The sequence below is a fragment of the Magnolia sinica genome, chromosome 4 (assembly GCF_029962835.1).
Source record: "Magnolia sinica isolate HGM2019 chromosome 4, MsV1, whole genome shotgun sequence".
In the NCBI taxonomy this organism is placed as follows: domain Eukaryota; kingdom Viridiplantae; phylum Streptophyta; class Magnoliopsida; order Magnoliales; family Magnoliaceae; genus Magnolia; species Magnolia sinica.
Genome location: NC_080576.1, coordinates 90,470,145 through 90,475,555, shown reverse-complemented (window position 1 = coordinate 90,475,555; position 5,411 = coordinate 90,470,145). Strand labels below are relative to the sequence as shown.

Genomic DNA, 5,411 nt, shown 5'->3' with positions numbered 1-5,411 from the left:
TCAAGAGATATAATCCACCTTTCTCCTTTAATTGAGTCGGCCTAGATGTGGTGTTCGACTTTGGGTAATAGTCCCAAGATTGTGTTTTTTCAACAAGACTATTGAGGTAATCCCATACCTCGTCGATATCTTTATTAATGAACTCTCCATTACACATTGTCTCGACCATTTGGCGCATGGAAGATGTCAGTCCATCATAGAAAAAATTTGTAATGCGCCACGTTTCAAATCCGTGTTGTGGGCATGAACTGACCAAATCTTTGAACCTTTCCCAACATTGAAAGAATGTTTCATCTTCCTTTTGGGCAAAGTTCATGATCGCTTTTCTGAGGGTAATCGTTTTATGATGTGGGAAGAATTTTTTTATGAATTCCCTCTGCATGTCATTCCATGTGCCAATGGATCTAGGACGCAGTGAATGTAACCACGTCTTAGCTTTCTCTTTTAAGGAAAAAGGAAAGAGTTTCAGCCTAATTGTATCCTCAGATACATTAGGAAAACATAATGTAGCTATAATCTCATCGAACTCTTTCAAATGTAAATATGGACTTTCAGATTCAAGTCCATGGAATTTGGGAAGGAGTTGGATAACTCCTGGCTTGATGTCCATTTGTCCTGTGTTTTCAGGAAAAATCATGCATGAGGGCGTACTCACTCCCGCCGGTTGTAGAAAATCTCGTAAAGTACGAGGCGGGGGTGCCTGTTGCACCTCATTTTCATCCTGGGTATCCTCCACCCTGGGTGGAAGTAGAGGAGGTTGGTCTTCAGCCATAACCTCAGTTAACTCAGGGGATTTCGAGCGGTGTCTAATCCTGCGATGGATAGTCAACCCCTCAACCAATCCTCCTTCAGTCAAGAGACGTCGAGTGTCGTCACGGGCCCACTTGGGCATGAAAACACTCGCAGCCCTCGATTAAAAACCTAATCCTAAGGAAGGAAAAGAAAATCTAAAAAGAAAGAGAGAGTTGGAAAGAAATTACCAAATTGGAGTCCTAAGTTAAAAACCTGCAAAATAAAATAAAAAATAAATTAGATTCTTAAAAAGAGAAGAAAAATAACAGTAAATTATTTTCTAAAAGAGAGTAGAAATTTCTAAATTAAATTAAGAAGGTCCTAAACTAAAAAGTAATTTACTACAAGAGATTTGAAAAATAAAACGTAGGGAAGGAGTGTACCGAATTAGAGATTTCTATCTTAAAGGCCTACAAAATAGGAAGGTTAGTTTCTAAACAGAAAATTCTAAAAATAAATTAGGAAACAAAGTAGATTCTAAAAGAGTTAAAGTTAGCAAATTATTAGAAAACAAAAATTCTAAAAACAGAAAAAGTAGAGAAATTAGGAAGGAATTACCAATTTAAGAACTTATGTCCAGATCCTATAAAATAGGAAACAAGTTAGTTTTGAACTCAAATAGAAATAAATAAATAAATAAATAAAACTAAGGTTAGTGAAATCCTAATCATAAACTAATCCTAAAACCAATTAATTTCAGAAAATCGTAACCGTCAGTCCCCAAAAACTTGTTCACTCCCCAAGTGCGGGGTTGTGATGTAGTAATAAACTCGGTAAGACCGAGGTCGAATCCACAGGGACCTGTACGTTATCTGAAACCAAGTAGAACTAGAACTAGACTAAGATGTGATCTAAACCAAACAGAATTTAGGAAATAATTTGTGAAATAATTATCTAAAACTTAAGTAGTTCAGGGAAGGGAAACTAGGGATTCAGAGGATCCACTTGTAGAGATCCGGGAGATCTAATGCTCGCATATGGAATTCAAACTGAACTTACTTGATGTGGTTTTCAAGAGATGAGAGGTATATGAATTAGAATGGATTCCATCATCTAACCATGCCCAGGAGACAAAGCAAACAACAGGATTAAACTAATTACCAACCAATCAACAATTTATGAAGATCAGAAAGGTACTGTCATCCTACCATGCCCAGGAGACGATGGTGAACAACAGGGCGTCCTGACTTCATAAATATAAAAAGAGGAAAGAAATATTCAAAGCCATTGCAAATCCATTGTAATTTCTGTCACAACAGACCATTAAAGACTAATAAAAATATTCCTTATAATAATCAACTTAAATCCAAGTTCAGTTCATGAAAAAAACAGGAAATAATGTCTCCCATCTCGCTACAAGCTTCTCCCCTTAGCCCTAGCTAAGGGGTTTAGCCAAACATGGGTAGGCTAATCTCCAATTAAGAGAAAGAAGAAAAACAAAAAGGAAGAAAAAAAAAGAACCGTTCAGCCGCTGTTCCTCCACATCTTCTGCTCCTTCTTTTCTTCTTTCACTTTTCTTCCTTTCTTCCTTACCTTCCTTTCCTTCCTTGCAAAAAAACTCTCCTCCCAGCCTCCTGTCTTCCGTCCTCTTATACAGATTGCCGTCCGGGAGTCCTACCCGGAATAGAGTGCCCGTGCGAAAGGCCGGAGTCCGCGGACGAGTTGGTTGCGGAGACGTCTTCACGCACAGCAGCAAAACTCGGCGTCTTCTCCTCTTCTTCTTCTTTGCTTTCCTTCCAAAAGGACAACGTCCTTTGGAAGATTTCGGGCAGACCTTCATGATGAACGGTTCAGATCGTCCGTCCGATCACCGCCATGATCGCACAACACGCCGCAAAAGTCGGACGACGTCCGGCGCTAAAACAGAGCCTGCGAAAGGCTTTCGCTGTGACTTTGTGGGGCCCACCTGGCTTCCTCTTTGGAAAATCCGATCTGTCCACTGTGTTCTACTCGAAAAATCAGGTGGGAAGCACTACTTTTGGACTAAATTCCATGCGGCCCACAATGCTTTCTACTCCGCCGTCCATCTTCCGTTTGGACGGTAATCTTCCTGTTATTACGTTCAGGGGCCCAAAAGGACACCTAAGTGAGGCTTATAGGCACCCGTGGGACACAATGGACCGTTCTGATTGGTGTTATGCATGATGTGTGGGGCCCACAAGCGGAACCGACGATCGGCAGCGTTGCGTTGCTGCGTAAAAATAAAGAATTTTGCGTTTTGAGTCGGTCAGCGCCTGCTGACCGACTTTCTTATTATTAATGCTCGTCCGGTGCACTTGTGCACCTTGCACGTGCATTGCATGCATGGGTCCCATGGTGATGTTTGTAAGAAATCTGCTCCATCCATCTGTTTTAACACGCAGTTTAAGGGGTTGAATCCAAAAATGAAGTATATCCAGCTGTCTGGCGGGCCCCAGATTGATAATTTGTGGGCTGATCTGTCCGTTGGGCCCTTTCCACAGTGATCCAGGAGCTGAAATTTCACGTGTACGGTTCATTTATGGTCTTCAGGACACGTATGGAGTTTTGAACTGATCAGATGGTGGGAACCCTATGATCTTGCATTCTGGACACTTTTCAGGCCACTTGAGCTTCAATTCTTTGATTTTCTTGGGTCCCTGATGTATAATTTCGTCGCTCTTGGTCTTCTGGAGTCCGTCCACTGCTTTAGTGTCGTCAGATCGGTAAATCCATGCTTTTTAGTGTCCTTTCCCAGTCCAAGCTCATGAAGACGCCCTGCATCACAAATTCAATTAAATTAGGCTATTAAACGGTGTCATGCTTGTAAACTCATGCAATAAATGGGTCTGATATGCAATATTTGACCCTCAACATTTACTCACATCCAAACTAAATAAAATGCATTTCATTTACTCCAATTAATCCAAACACAACTATGTAAGTCATTTACTCCCAGTTCATTTACCTTCAATTTCAATTTCCATTTAGCTCCATTTACAAGCTCTTAATCAAACCCTTAGCTTTGTTTTGAAATTAATATAAAACACAATTAAACCTTCCAAAAGCCTCTAAATTCATGTGGACACCATACCATGTAAACATTGGATTTGGCTGATTTTTAGAGCAGTCACCTTTTATGGTCAGGAGACCCTAGTGGACGGGTTCAAAGCCAAACAAATACCATGGTGGTCCCTGACGTGACGTTTTGACTCACCACAACAGGAGACGAAAAAAAAATTATAAAAATGCATTCTTGGCAACAAGTCACTGGCGACCAAAATAAACATCCGTGGTTTTCTAACGCAGGAGAGATGACACCGGCATCTTGAATCCCAAGCGATCATTCCCAGCGAATTCGGTGTCATCTCTCCTACGTGAGAAACCCGCAGCGGGTTTGAATCTTCGACATGGAAGCATGACATTCAAATTTCGTTCTTGCATTTGATCGGCTGGCCAAGATGCTCCCAAATGGGTAAGGTTGTATATGATCCATTGTCCATTTTTTTTATCGAGTAGTTTCACCCTTCTTTCCTATCATGTTATGATGCAGGCCCTGTGGCTAAAAGTTCCTGGGACACAAGGCTAAAACGTAACTGGCTAGAGGCGCTCACTGTCAATAGAAGGGTCAGTTGGAAACTCATTTCTAGCTCAGATTTGCATGGACAGTGAGATCTCTGATCAGTTACATCTTTTCCATATAACCCATCAAGGAGCTGTTTGGTGGACCGATTAAAAATGAGTTCATCTTCTTTTAGTGAATCAGAATTATGCATTAGAGATGATATATCTTTTCTATTATTAAAATTATTTTTAGGGAATTCTACAAGGAACAAAAAAAAAACTATATATTTTTACAGAGGTTTTTTTTTTTTCCATTCCATGAACGAATATACATCCCGAAATACATATTCAGGCTGCCCCTAGAGAAAAAGACATGGGGGAAGCCTATCATAAGAAGTGCAAAGGAAGAAAGGGGAAAGGGGAAAACAAAAAATAACGGGCAAACAGGCCTGAAGCTACACCGTGTGCTTGATCGCTCTCAACATGACTTTGTCTAAGAAGAGAAGCCCTCTAATCTGAGCAGGGAGCTGGGAAGGAAGGGGAAAAAATGAGAAGGATTGGAGAGCACTCCCTTGGTGGGCCATCCAATCAGCCGGGGCATTTCCTTCTCTCTAACTGTGGACGAATCTAAAATTTCCATGACATTTAGCTATGTCAATCCAGGTGATCCAATATTTTCATTTCAAAGCTGGAAACAAAGCTCCATTAAGCCAGTCCACTACAAGCTTCGAATCAAATTCAACCAAAACGTTGGAGTAGCCATTGTTGAGGCAGTGGTAGAGACCATCGTGAATAGCTCTAAGCTCAGCATTGACGTTGGACCCCATCTCATAGGCTGACGAAAATGTAAAAAGGAGATCACAATTATCATTCTCGCAGATTCCGCCACAGCCTCCCAATAAACCTGGGATTGGGCATGCTGAACATTTAACTTGGCCCAGCTGAACCATCGATATTTTTACAGAGTTTACATTCCAGTCCCATCCATGATTAGAGATGACTATTATTTAAAAAAAAAAAAAAAATTAAGCAATTTCACAGAGTTTATATTCCCAATTCCTTTTTAAAATAATGGTTTCCGTAAACTTCCTCAATAA

The 5,411-nt window shown here is 40.6% G+C and overlaps 1 non-coding gene across 1 annotated transcript; it reads left to right on the top strand.

Annotated features, from left to right (window-relative positions):
* The first annotated feature begins 227 nt into the window (after positions 1-227).
* Positions 228-334, top strand: LOC131244967 (small nucleolar RNA R71). The gene has a single exon (XR_009170732.1). It is a non-coding gene; the product is annotated as a small nucleolar RNA R71 (small nucleolar RNA).
* Positions 335-5,411: the final 5,077 nt, after the last annotated feature.